Here is a 15,186-nt window from a genome sequence, read left to right as displayed (position 1 = left end):
TGTAACATGACCCTTCCTCTGCCTTTCAGATGAGTTAGGACAGTGTCCTGCTGTATATGGGCCTGATGTTTCTACTTAGCAATCGAGATTCAGCCTAAACAGCAGGATTTAGATGTCAAAGCAGTCCTAGGTTTTGTACTTCTATACTACTGGAATTGTCAAGTAAGAAGATGCTGCTCTTCCATCATGGCATGCAAAGTGAAAGCATGACTTCAACTAGGAAAGATAAGAATATGTGACTTTTGATCTTGAGGGTTCTCCTCGAAGGGAGGAGCTGGGAGGTTGTTTCTTTTAAGCAAGAAGAATGCTGCAGCAGTGGGGAATGAACCTGATTTTGGACATGTGCTGGATATACAGCTCAGGATATTACACAATTAAATAAAGTAATATCAGCATCAAAATACAGTGCTGAAGTATTTTGGTCCAAACATTACTTAAAACTATTTATTTACTTCAGACCTTGTAAATCAGGAAAAGGACATTTATATTAATCATGTGCAATTGAAGAACATTGATAAATTTATGTGCAACTTCTGTTTATTTTAGTAGGATAATATTTTTTTTTTGTTAAATTAAACTAAAGATTTTTTTTCCCTTGAGTAAGGACTCTTCTCTGGCCAGGTAATAGATATGGGCTTTGGGCAACACTTCATTCAGGTTCTACTAATGTTTGTTAGTCTTAGATGCTGAAGAGCTTCATCACCCAGGCTTGATGTAAGAAACCCATAAGTGAATATTTTCCGGAAGCTGAGGACAACACAATGATAAATTTCTCAGACTCTTGACGGTTTAGTGTTCTGCCTGAGGGTTTCTCTGTTTGTTTGTTCTTCCTGTGATACATATTTAGACAGAAATTTGAAAAAGTGTGGATGATTTTTGGTATTTATTTTTACAATTCTCTAAAAAAAGGGTAATGATATTTATATATTTATGTAGTCATTGAATAACTATAGGTAGTATAAATGGAATCCCAGAGACACCTGGGACTTTAAAAAAATCTGTGAAAGAATACTAAACCCAGCTAGAGATTTAGATTTTCTAAGTGAAAGATAATTTTGTAGAATTTCTCTGCATTAGGAAAGGTGCTGTGGATAGCTGCCCTGTCAAAACTGCATTTAGCTTCTGCTCTGAGACCCTCTCACTGCCTTTCCATTATGGCTTTGAGTTATGATAATTTAAATTAAAAATGGAATCTGCTAACCCCATCCAAAATGCTGCCTTTGCTTTTGCTGCCAGGAGGAAAGAGAATAGAGCATATTCCTATTTTATCTTCTGATGAATTAGTTTTTCCTTTTCTATAGTGATTATGAAGCTGGAGGTGGACAAATTGATGCTTTTGGGGGTTTTCTGGATATCTAAATCAACCAACGAGGGGTGAAATGATGCAGCAGCTACAATGACCATTGTGTCTGAAAGTTTCCACTGAGGCTGGAATACACAGACCTATGGCCGCTCTTTCTGTGCAGTCTAAGTTGGTGGAGAAAAAGAAATCTACCTTCAAAATCTAGAAATGCCAGTGTGAGAGGTGTGCACAGCCCATTTCTTATATAAAATTAAAATATCACACTTGCATCATTCAAAGTTGTTTAAATTCCATATTACTATATCCCGTCTTTCAAAGTAAGCAGCTGAGTGTTAATTACTGGGAGAACTTAGGGATCCAGCCAGAGGCCCCAGCACACCCCAGCTGTGTGTCAGTGACAATGTCATCTCATCACGTGCTGCAGTTTGGTTTTGCCTGACTGATGGAATTGTGGGCACGATTCAAAGGCAGGTATTATGGATAATTTTATCATTTACTTATTTTAGCAACTTCTCTTTCAAAATTTGCAGCACAACAGTATGCTTTCAGTCATTCGACTTCATTGCAGGAAAAATATCAATTATGTCATTACTGTGCTGACTGAGCACAGGTATGTACTTGATTAACAGCACTAATCTGGGCTGGATCTCACACATTTGGTATCCCTGAAGTGCTTGGGGGTGGGCACTGATTCCACCAAACCACTCAGTGGATTTCAGACTCAGGTTTCTGATTTTCTTAGCTAGCAACCTGGCTGGTTAACTGGACAAAACTGCACAACTGAATGAAGAGGCAGAATTATTCTTTGGCATTTCTGGCCACTGATTGAGAAACAAGATGAGCAGATGGAGTTTTGTGCAACTGCCACGAGCCAGAATCTCTGTTATAAATGCTTTCACTCTGCTGGGATATAAAAGCTCTATCTTAATTAACGATTTAATTGGAATACTTAAAGACTTCATCTTTAACTACTGGCTGCATGAAATGGAATATTAGAAAGTAAAGTAAATACAAATAAATGGAAATTCTGAAGACAACTTTTGAAATTAAAAGGAACTCAGGGTGCTTAACATGGGTTTATTGCCTTAGGTTTCTGAAAAATATCATCAAGACTGTGAGGTAACTCTGAAGGAAACACAGTCTTATTTGGCCAAATCTACTGTTTCATAATTTTTTTAAAAGTTAGTGCAAATTTCAACTAGCAATTTAATTTTTGGTAATATTTCATGATGAATTTGCAGTGACCTAAGAAAAAAAAGTAAAGAGAAAGATGAGAAAATGAGTTTCCGTTAGCTGTTTTCTCTTTGTGTTTTCATATTACTAATCTTAAAAAATGGCATTTTTCTCTCCTGTGTACTAAACCTAATACTTTCATAAGATAGGTTTCAATGAGAATAATTGCATCATTTTTAATAAAGATTGCATTTAAGAAAAACAAATTTAAAGATTTGAGTGAAAAATAAAGGCTTTGAATGCTTTGATCTTCTAAACTGCTAATGCTGCTCAGCTTCTAGCTTTAGATGTAAATGCAATCCAAAGCACATATTTGGGCTTATTCAGCCTTTCCATTTTGGGCTGTGTTTTGTATATATTGTTCACAATAGTGTTACACACCTAGGCAATCCATTTTTGTAAGATGATCTCACCAAATTGCATTGTTTTGGCCAGTCCTTTCTGATACCACCAATGTTCTTCCTGATAGACTCTTAAGAAAAAATTTTCAATTCATTTTTGTGTGCTAAGTGAAAATTTAAGCATTCAGATTGGTAATTTAGTGTGGAACAAAGTATCAAGTGTGCCTGCTTCTGCAATAGCAATGCTCAGTTTCTAAGATCTTACTCTCCAAATACTCTATTTTTAGTCTCTTTTGATTTTCTGAACTTTCATCTGTTTGGTCTAAACTTGCCTTTGTTTTGGAAAGTTTCATGAGAAGCATTCAGTTAACTCCATGACTTACTGCATAAGAATGTGAGGAAAAATGTATTTTCTATTCTTCAGAATATGTTGGCACTTTTTTTGTGTTACATAAAACTAAAAGCCTCTCTTAAAGCATCAGGCTCAGCAGGAGGCAGGAGTATGAGTAATCTTCACTTTGCCTTGTTTGAGGCAATTGGTTTTGAAATAACAAAACCATGCAAACCTGACAATACCTGTTTGTGGGAGCCTGGCAATATGTTCATTTACTTGACATCAGAGAGAGAAGCACAAAAATGCTGTGAATTTTTCTCAACTGCTAGAGAGAAACTTAAATATTTTTCTTCATGGGATTATTGACCATTTTAACTTATATAAACTCTTCTTCCATACTGTCTGCTTAAAATTATGTATGGTAATTGTAATAATTTAATATTTTATAATTTAATTTAGTCTACCTCAGAGTTAGGGAATGATGGGATGATGGAACAAGTACTACAGGCAGCACATTTCTCAGTGTGAGTTTGGGGTGGTTTCACAAGTGGGAGTGCTGAAAGTATGTTAATGTGGATAGGAATTATGTATCCGTTAAACACCTGCATTCATGTAATAATTCTTTCATTGAAAGCTGCTATGAATTCAGTAAAACAAGACCTGGTAAGGAGAGGTAATATCTTTCTTGTTCAGCAGGAAGGGAAAGATATCCCTCTAAATATTTCTGAATGTTGCTGGAAAAAAGAAGTAGGTCAGTGGGAGCTCTATAGCATCTCCTCCCATATAATTGCCTTTTACACATTTTGAAAAATCAGCTGAGCTCTTGCATGAACTGTAGGATAAACCCAAAAAATTGGTTCACCATTGTGGACATGCAGACATTTCTTCTTTGCTGAGTCACATTCAGTCATGGAATAACTAGAAAATTTGGCTGGACATGGACCAGCCATCATCAGGGAAGGTTCTTAGCATCCATTACTAAATCTTTAATTATAAAGTAGTTATTGAACAACACTCACCTCTAATATTGTATAAAAGTAGTGGGTTTTTGCCTGTTTACTTTCATTTAAAAGTTGCCATCTGAATCTCTCAGGTGAACTCATGTATTTTGGAATTCTGATGAATCACTTGCTGAGGATCTTTATATTACTGGCAATATACCTGAATGCACAGAACAAGACATCTGCTTACAGAGCTAAAATTGTATCTGTCAGACTTCAAGGCAAGAAACAAAACCATTAATGCTGGGAGATAACTCCATAATTTTGCCTGACCAATCTCAGGCTTGCTTTGTAACTTTAGCAGGATAAGAATCATGGATCTTTTCAGTTTTTGTTGTGTTATTCCTTAAAGTGTTTGTTCTACTAAAAATTTGGCTTCCTAGGACAGATTCTCTGGTGCAATTACTAGTGTCATATTACCTGGCACCGCCAGGATATTGCTCTTCCTAGTGCCTTCTCAGGCTTGTATTTCTACAGGTTAAAACCTGTGGAGCTGGACCAGCAAGAGCAAAATGCAAAAAAAAGTGAACTTCAGGGTCATAAATAGAAAATAATAAAGACCTGCTGCAAATTATTCCATTTCTGCAGTGAAACAAGCAGAAGCTCCTTCTAGTTTCCATAAACCTTGGTTTCCCACTTTTTTTTTTTCTTTTCCTGACTTCCCTCTCTCTGAACACAGAGAAATCTGGGTTCTTACTATAGAGACATAAAAATGCCTGCTAGGTTAAATTTAGTGCCACATGCAGCTTTTTATTCCTTTTCAAGCAATATGCAGAACCAAATGTATTGAAAGTGGGTAGAGGTGGTTGTGCAAAGAGACTGGCCCAATGTGTTACTCTCTGCTTGCTGCAATATCTTCTTTTGCTTCACAACAAGATTTTGAGCAACACAACTTTTTTGGGTTTTTTTTTAAATGGAAATAGGAAGAAAGGCATAAAGAAAGCTACCGAGAAAGACTGGAATTTACAACAGAGTTTTACGGATTCAGCTAGCATTACTACAATAAGAGTGTAAAGCAACTGTATATAATTTCTGCTTCCTGTGCTATGCTTCCATTATTGACGCACAGAAATTGAATTGGGACGCAAGCACTCAAGGAACAGCATGTCTGGACTGTGAACAATTGCCTATCTAGGCAAATCTGACTGCAAAGAAAAATGAATGATACCTGGTAAAATGGGAAAGTCAGAAATTCACAGGATAACCCAGTCAGAATAACTAAAAAGCTGAAAACCCTAAGGCAAAGCAAAAACCCGAAAGATGAACAACGAAGAAGTCTACAGGAGGAAACATGAAAAGAATGGCTTTAATTTTGATTATTCATCATCAGGCTTCAGTACCAGGTATAATTTATTAATGCATTCTGCACTAGGTGGAGAATAAAGTCAAGAGGGAAGAAAACACCACATGAGGATTAGTCTCAATCATGTTTTCAAGATAATCCAGCAGGTCCTTCAGGTGGAGCATGTAGTGCAACTAGCTCAAAAGATAAAAACTGTTTGAGAGCCAAGCAAAAGATACTCTATTTATTTTTGAGCATATAATATTTCATTATAATATTGCATTATGTAGTCATTACTTCAAAGACCTCTGGGGATTGTGGTGGTGTGTGTGCTGTCTCCTCTGGTCCCAACAAATGGAATTATCTTTATCTACTAGTGATTACCTAAGCAGACCTGGGCAGTTGTTTGTGCAGTGGCTGTGCTGGAATGATGAGATAGCCATCAGTTATTTGCACTGAATCATAGAACAACACCACTTTTTTTCTGTTGTCTGCAAATTGCAAGGAAGCGCTATAAAGAAAATAATCACAGCTTAATTTTTGGAAGCTATATTTAAGTGCTATCCTACAGATGGCAATATAGTGTCAAACTAAATAAAAAATCTTACTGCAAGAGATTCAGTGGCTGTTAAAAAGAAGAAATATTTTTCCCTTTTACATGATCTCCTTGTTTATTCCATTTGAGCATAGTTGATTATTTGAAATAGGATACTCTTTCTACATTAAAATCAGAGATTTGTGAAATAAAACTTCTTTTTAAAACATTGCACGAAATATATTTTTTTTCATGAGTGAAAACAAGAAAAATCCCTTTTTTCCACTAGACCCAAATGCCCTCTAACAAGACACATTCAGGACAAAAAATCACACCAAAGCTGGACATATTTGCTATCTAGTTCTGGAGGCCCTGATGACTTCTAAAGTAGGTTCCTGATAGAAATTAGTGTAGAAGTGATAATTGTTGTGAGTAAAGATAAATCATTTCAGAGCACTCTGAAAGTTCAATTTTGGTGTTGAGGGGGTAGGGCAGAGGCTCTGAGAATCCATATGATCCAAGACAGAAACTTTCTATACACTGCTAGAAGTCTGAATGGCTAAAGAATTTAAAATGGAATATTTTTTGAGGGATTTCTTGCTACCTATTGATTGCATAAAGCTGAAAGATTGGATAAAAGCTTTCTGTAATACGAATAAAACTCACTGAAACACGAATATTTGAGGCTTTTAATTCTCAATTCTCAATTCTTACAGCATCTGCTCTTTAAGGCACAATGTGTCTGGAGCAAATGTTCATGAAGTCCTGTGGTACCTGTACTACCTCAGTTTCCTTCCCTAATTATTTAAAAAATATTTTGTCCTTTTCATGTTACTTTAAACTATTTGGTGAAATAGTAACCATTCAGGTTTCATTCTTAACACATCTTAGCTAGAATTTAAGTACCTTTCTGTAATATTCACCATGAGAAACACCAAAGTGTTTGTCTTGCTATTTGTTAATCTCAGTTTAGAAGAACAAAACCCTCACCAAAGCCAGAAACCAACAGCCAAAATAATACAAAAGATTTTGTCTTCTACTTACATCATTTTCTTAAAAGGCATATCATATATCAGGAGAGAACACGTCATTTAAGAAATAGTGAAACCAAATTTCTAAATGGTTGTCTAATTTTATGCAATACTGTTTACATATTTGAAAAGAATTTTATCAACTACTAAAATAATTCATGATTCACTAATATGCTTAGTGTAATTCTACCCTGTCACTTTGTTCTTCTACAGAAGGAAAAACCGATTTAGTGATCTTGAACACCAAATGTCTGAAGAGTTAAATGTATTCATTTCCTGTTGTCAAATCACCCGAGGTATAATTGAATTTCAAGTATAAGTTGAGACTTCATTAGGAAAGCTTCCTGCAAAGCTATTTATATAGGCAATGTAAAATTAATGGTTTTTATGACACAGTCATCTTTCCTCCCCTCCATGTTGCTGTTGTATATTTAGATGTTCCTTGGCTGTGAGCATTGGCAGCTGCCATAGTTTAAACCCAGGTGACCACTCAGTGCCACACAGCAGCTCCTGCAATCCTTGGGAAATGTGGAGGAGAATTGGGAAAATAGGTAAAGTCCTTGGGTTGAGATAAGAACAGGTTAACAGCTGAAACAAAACAAAACAAAACAAAAAATATTGTGATGAAAAGGGAGACAATAAAAAAGAGACAGAAAAGAAGTAAAGCCTAAGAAAGGCAAGTGATGCACAGCTGCTCAGCATCCACTGACCAAAGCCCAGCCTGTCCCTGCCCAGTTTATAGACTAGACATTTGTGTGCCGTCGTGTGGAATATCCCTTTGGCCAGTCCAAGCCAGTTGTCCTGTCCATGATTCCACCTGTTTTTGGTGCACCTGCTCCCTGCCAGAGCAGGGGAACTCAAAAGTTCTTGATTGAGAGCAAGACCTGCCTATCAACAACTAAACATAGTGTTTTCAACATTATTCTCATCCTGAATCTATAACACAGCACTGTACCAAATACTAGGAAGAAAATTAATTTTATTCCAGTTGAAACCAGGACAACACTAAAAATTACCTCATTTTTCTGGCACGAGATACCAGATATTAGTTATCTAACCCTGTTTGTTGTGCTGAACCAGTAGAACTGAACTGGTCAGGCTACCCCCTGCTGCATTTAAATGCAATTTTCCTTCAGAAGTTCAAAAGTATCTGAAATTAATGTATTCTTTTAGGGAGAAATAAGATTTCTGTATAAAAGGAGACAATCACAAAGGATGTGAATCTTTTGCAGAAACTTGAATGAGCAAAAGTTAACAATGCAGACTGGAATTTTTGGGGAAAAAAAAAGGGTAAAATGGGTGACTTTTCTGCCCTGACTGAGATATTTGAGAGAGGAAAGGGTTTATGTTAGGGTTTATGTTTTGGGGTTTATGTTAGAGTTTAGGATTTCCCTCCCCATTAAGCTAGATGAACAACAGAAAGACCCCTGATTTTTCATTTTCCCCCATCCTCAGCACATATCACTTTCCTTAAGTGATCTTTTTGTTTTCTGGGTATCTGTATGTTTTCTTTCTCCTTTTCTCATAGGTGTCATTCTCTATTAGAAAACAAATTTTGAGTAGCTCCCTTTCTCATCTCTTATTTGATTAGCACAGCTGTCTTCTGTAGTGAAATAGTGTGGAAATATCTATATCTGGAAATGTGAAAAAATACCCAACAAAACAAACCCAAAAATAATTTGTCAAGATGCATAATAATGCCTTAAAATATTAACTTTGTTAATTAAATGAAAAATATTGAGAAAAGGAAGACATGATAGGAACTGTTCCATTTATTTTTATTGACTTTCAGTCAGGAACTGTTTACACATATAGTTGCATTAAAATATGTTGAGTATTTCACTTAAAGGTAAGCCAATTATGCAGATGTTTATCACGGTACCAGAAAGAAGCATATGGTTGCACACTGAGATGAAAGTACCAAAAGGCACTGAATATGTGTTAAAATCTTCTGAAAACAACTATTTTCTCTCTGAGTGCAGGAATGCTGGAAGTTTTTTTTATTACTGAGAATATTAATGACAGCAGAATCCGGACTAAATATGTTCCTTGATATTTTAAGCAGCAACCATTCTAGGAATAGACACAAAAGGTCTGTTTTTAACATTAAACTTTATCCATTATTAAACTTGATCATCTTTGGTTTTTTTTATTTTTCCCCTGATACTTTTCAAATTACTCTTCCTTTATCCTCTGATCCCCTTCATGCTTTCATTCTGGCCCCAGCTCCTTTATCACTTTGTTACACTTCTATGTGTATGAGTTCTGTTTTACTTCTTGTTCAAAGGACCCTCATTTTGATCCAGAAGGGAGGGAGGAGAATAAAGAGAGACTTCCTTTCAGTTTTAAAAACTTACTGATAGGAGATCTGAGAGCTTCAAACAAGCCTCTTTTACTGTTCTTTGCAGTTATTTTTCTTCTGATCTCACATAGCAGTGATCTTTATTTCCCTCCTCCTTTTTTCCTCTCTGTATATCCATCAAATAGATGAAGAATGTCTTACCCCTTATCTGTTGTTCCTCCATTTTTCAAAAGATTCCTCATTTATTGTTATGAGGATGTGGTGTGGTTAAACTGCAACAACCAAGAGCAAGCACTTTGTCTATAGCAGCCTTTTACTCTTGGTTTCACAGTTTCCCAAGGACTGGAGGAAGAAATACCAGTCATCTCTGTACCCTTTTTACTGTGGAATCCCAGTTTTTCTTCCTCCATCCCGATGATGTATTTAGTACTTCTCTTTCTGAAGAAACTCTCCTTATTTCACAGAGAATCTTTCAACCTGGGGGAGAGAGTCTCACATAATACCTGGAAAATTAACAGAGAGGTGTGAAATAATAGCAATGTTGCATTAATTTTTTTTTTCTCCCTCCTACTCCACAGTCCTGTTTGCATTTAGTTCAAGGTAAAGTGGAAGAAAGTTTGAGGATATATGTATATACAATATATGTATCTATGGATATTATTTTTTGTGTGCACTGAAAGATCTGTCAAATTGATTTGTTAGACAGAGCAGCAATCAGTAAATTTAGAAAATTTAAATTGGAAAATGTAAATAAAGTTTCATAATTTCAGGAATTCAGATGACACAAGTGATAAAATGTTCAATATTTTAAGTCTCAAATTGACAACAAATCACCTGTGATTTAACAAATGAGCCAGCAATGTTTGGGGTTAGTGCAGTATATCTTTGAAAGATAAGATCTGAGGAGGGGAAAAAATAACCTTTTTTTCCCCTGCACTTGCTGTTTCTTTGCCCTTTAGAAGTCATTACAGTTAATTATCAACAAGGATTAGCTTTTTCAGTAGGTAATTCTTACAATGTGTCATTTTGAGCTAAACTGAACAAATGCAATCATTTAAAAGAGAAAACAGAGATTAATCAACTAATAGTGAAAGAAATTTGATTACACAAAAGTGGCAAAGCATAAAATCCCTTGTATTTGCAACCCATAAAATATTAATTAAAATAATTAAGATTAGGGTGTAGTGCCTGTAAAGATCTTTGTGTCCTACTCCACTTTTATTTTAGAAGTCTCCTGATTTGCTTTACTTGAAGAGACACTTGAACTGTGTCAATCACACACTGAACTAGTATGAGATAATCTGAGTTCTGTTGTTTTCAGCTCCTGTGACTAATGCCTTGGAAGATACGATCTGGGACTTTCTCTTATTTCTGATTGTGCAGGGATTTTAGTGTTAATACTGTGAGGAGATGAGAACAGTGCCGGGTGAGAAAAGAGATTTCCTGTGGATGAGGGCAGTGAGACAATTAAATCCAATTATCTTTTAAAAAGAACCTTTCAAAAAGCCCCCACAAACAAACCAAAACCAAGCAAAACCCCCCCTCTATCATCCCCATTAACCCCCCCCCCCCAAACCCTTATCATTCCTACATTGTTGGTCTCATTTCCCATGTCATGGAAGAAACAAAAGGCAGATTTCCTCTAGACCAGAAAGAGAACCCAATCTTATCCTGCTGAGGGAAGAAATACTTATGTAAAAAATGACACCTGAGAAGCAGAAGGCAGAGAGAAGAGAAAGCCATGGGTAAAGAAGGGAACAGAATCAGGTGGATCAGAGACAGGTCTTTGGAAGGTTTCCTGGTTTGCAGGCTGAGTTGTGTGGTCTGTGAAAACCCAAACAAACAAAAAAAAACAACAGAAAAGAAAACCAAGACAAAAATCTATCCAGATCCTTATTCTTCTATATTTATTACCAAGACAATCCTAAAATATGGGAGAGTCTCTCCATTCAGTTTCATTGGCGCTTATTGAGACCCTCCCAATCAATTTTCATCACTTAACTGTTCATGTTGAAGAGCAAAAAATGATTAATTACAAAGTTATTGATATGTCATTTAATCTTTTTAATTTATGGAGATACATATTGCACTGTTTCAGTATTAAGGTATTTATTTGTTAGAAACACTGGTGTGTTGATGAACTTTGCAGTGAATTTGTTCTCATACCCCTGCTAGCCATTACAATTGAAGTTTGATTAAGAGCTGGTACTTGCTTAAATAGCAGCAGGTTTTCACAGACAGAAAATTAACTCTTAGGGGAGCAGAGCTCTCCTGCATATTTAAGTAACATTTGGATGTGTGCAATTCATTACAAAACAACAGCAAGAACAACAAGACACCAAATGTTTAATTTTCCGGAAAGCAAACAGAGATAATTGGAACTTGATATATTGTTGATGTAAGTAAAGAGCTTGTACCTAAAGACATAAAACTTTCTTCTTCTCATACTCAAAAGTAGCTTTTTTAAAATCTTACTTGCCTTATAGTTTTGTACTCCACTGATACAACATGATATCTAGTAGATGTACTGAACTAGAAAAACAACAGAGCTGGTACAATTAAGCTTCCCAGCCACTTTGTTACTTTGTTATGTTTTCTCTCTTTTTTTTTTTTTTTTTTTTTTTTAAGTGATGAAGCAGCCTGCAGTCTTCATTGAATCTGCATTTTCTAATAAGTAAATTTTAAAATTTAGATTGCCATGCCCATAATTTTTGTCCCTCTTTCTCTTCTAACATTATTATTGATGTTTAATGGAAATTTATAGTAGCCCCAAACATTTTAGGTCCAGCTACCCAAGCAGGCACAAGGTGAGATTCTTGGGGGTGTTCTGTGCAGGGCTGATGGCTGCAGTCCCTTTCCAGCTCAGGATATTCTATGAGTCAACTTTATGAAAAAGAATCATTGCAAGGATAAGCAGGTTTGGTTTGGATTCTTCTTGTACCTATTTTCTTAAATATTGATAGCTTATCTTATTTCTCAATTTATTAGGCAATTTATACTCTTATTTTTAACAGTATATTATTGCTTAAGAGGTAACTTCTATATGGAGATGAACATCTGATTCTGATATCCCCTGCATAGAATCAGTGTAAACTAGCTCGGAATTCTACTGTAGGGAAAGATCACTTGATCCTGTGGATTTAACCAGCTGCATTTCAGCTCATTAGTGTGCGTCCCTAAATGGGTTTAGGAACAAATTACTGGCTGTCCCAGATGAGAAGCTATCATGCACTCTTTCTTGGTATCACACACATTTTTTATAGAAACTTGTTCTATTTAAATGAAATGTGCATTGGTATTTATCAGAAAATTTAAGAGAAAACCCATGTATCTGATAAGTGATTCTTTTAACTTAGGATTTTTTAACATCAATCATTGAGCAAAGTGAAAGTTTTTCACCTCTTTTCTGTCTTCTTTCCTGTATACAGAGAGTGGCTGTGGCACGAATCAGTGGTCCCTGTCTGGCTGCAGCCACTCAGTGATGCTCAGCGTGTCAACCCATCCTATTAACCCCATGACTGCTGGAGTGTCTTCCCAGACAGGCCTGTGCCCAGGGAAACGAAACCTCACAGGTTGTTTCATGCAGGAAAGGATTAGGGTTCTGTTCATGGAGGCTTTACTTTCTGAAGACTGGTTGTTTAGGCCAGGAATTAGCTAGAAATGAGATTTAATTTGTTTTGAAGAGAATTATGGTCATGATAACCACACCTAAGAGAACACTTCAGGTTAGCAGAAGCGAGTAGGTGAAAGTGCTTTCAGTGACCAACTGGGTAGCAAGAGGAAAGCCATTTGTTTCCCCATTTTGGAGGGTGTTGTAGAGAGGATAAGCTGAGATTTGACTGTGTAATTCATGCTATGAGGACAAAAAAGCTATAATGTACATCTGTAGACTATGCTAGCTTTATACTTTTGTAAACAGATTTTCCTCTTCATGGAGACTGGTTGTTCACTTGAAGTGCAATGAGCTACAGATAAACAGCTTAGATTATAGTTCTGTTCAAGTCCTTCTAATGGGATGGACAGGTGGAAAGGGCAAAGCCACCAGAGGAAGGAAAAGAAGGAATTCAGAAATAAGCCTTAATAGACTCTCCATGGATGTTCAAAACCTAAATCTGTTTAAACTCTCATTATCTTGGTCTGCTGAGGTATTTTGGAGCCCTGGCCTGGGGTGAATACAGTGCCCATATAGCTGGATGAGCTAACTGATGGTTGATCTATTTCTGGGTCACCCACAGGCCCCTTTCAGTTGAATTTTTATAAATCTCTTCTGCTGTCAGTCATGCATGTCCTAGGAGAACAGGATTTTTTCACTTTCTCCCTGATTTCTCCCTACTGATTCTCCCTGCACAAGTTGTCAAAGGGATAAATCAAGATGTTAAAAATCTGCAAAATCTCTATAGGAATTCTAAGTGTTTATTATTAACAAATACCTTAAAACAAGCTTACTTAAGGTACTAAAAAAGACAACCAGCATTTTATTGATTTCAAAAGGAAAAAAAACCAAACCACCTTTGGCAATGCTAAACAGGAAGTTTTCACTAATGGTTAAAAACCTAATTTGCTGTAGTGCAATGCAATCTCCAAATCCTTATCCTCCTCTAGTGATTGATCATTCTTCATCCATAGCTGGCTGAACAACTACTGATCTTTTTTTTTGGTCAGCAGGATGCTTTCCTTGCTGTATCTGGGTCCTTAGTACACTGTAGCAGAACACATTACCATGCCTCTGTAAATCAAAAAATATGTTACCTAGCTCCCTGAACACAAACGACCCAAAATGGCTTATTAGTGCCATTACAGAAAAAGATAATCCATGACAACAAACATGGGGAGTGCATATGTAATTCACCTGTCACCATTCACCCTCCAATGCACTCCAGTGACAGATATTTGGCACAACTTTTAAATGGAAAGGGATTTTAAAGTTGTGCCCAAAACTGTAGCATTTTCCATTTTCAGAAATATTTGATTTATTTGCTTTTATCTGTCTCCCTGTCTGTCTGTTCATCTTTGGCAGTGAAAAGTAAAGAATGGCTGTCCTGGTTTTGGGCAAATTTGGGGGAAAACCTCCAGAAGGAGCCCCCAGACAGCAAACCCCACGACTCCTCCCCCCTCCACCACCGGGTTCAGGAAGAATTTCCTCAGAGAAGAGTGGGAGAAAAAACCTGTTTATTTAACAAGCAAGACACTCCCCAGCACAGGGAAAAAAAAAAAAAACAACACCAGCTGACAAAAAAACTCTTTTACCGTTCTGAAGGGATGACAAACTCAGTCTCTCCGGCGAGTGGTCGCTCAGTTATCAGTCTCCGGCGCTGGGGAATGACTGCTGCAGGTGACAGAGTGTAGACTCCCGGTGTTTCTTGGGGTTTCCCAGGTCCCCGTCCAGAACAGGTTCAGATGGTATCCAGGAGAGGGAGGGGACGGGGTGGAAAAGAAAACAGTCCAGGGAAAAGGTTGGACTGCCTAGCTGAACTAACTAATAAGCAAAAGCAAGGGCAAAGCGAAGGAAAGAAAAAGAGGCAGAAGCGAGCAAGCAGGCAAGCAAGCAGGCAAGCAAGGAAGCAGAGCTAAAACCTCTCCTAAACATAGACCATGGGGGAGGTGAGCCGGCTGATAACAAGACAAAACAAAGCTTCACTTTCAGAGTCAGTCCTGGAAGCACAGGACATAATACCAAACATAATCAGAACACACGATTACACACGAGATACAAACACCGTAACATCACCCTAGGACAACGGCCAAGGCAGTGACCTGAGAGTCTCACAAAGAACGATGTTAGATGCCGAAATATGATGTTTATTTTACTCTTACATTGTGGTGC

The 15,186-nt window shown here is 36.9% G+C and overlaps 1 long non-coding RNA gene across 1 annotated transcript in view; it reads right to left on the bottom strand.

The window, feature by feature from the left end:
- Window positions 1–14,834, bottom strand: part of LOC148222198 (uncharacterized) — a 29,914-nt gene extending 15,080 nt beyond the window's left edge. Inside the window, exon 1 of the long non-coding RNA XR_015806929.1 lies at window positions 14,610–14,834. This is a non-coding gene — a long non-coding RNA (uncharacterized LOC148222198). The remainder of the gene's footprint in view (window positions 1–14,609) is intronic.
- Between the last annotated feature and the right edge of the window lie 352 nt (window positions 14,835–15,186).

Source organism: Sturnus vulgaris, chromosome 14 (genome assembly GCF_052056855.1).
Source record: "Sturnus vulgaris isolate bStuVul1 chromosome 14, bStuVul1.hap1, whole genome shotgun sequence".
Taxonomy (NCBI): Eukaryota; Metazoa; Chordata; class Aves; order Passeriformes; family Sturnidae; genus Sturnus; species Sturnus vulgaris.
This window is presented reverse-complemented; position numbering and strand designations above follow the sequence as displayed.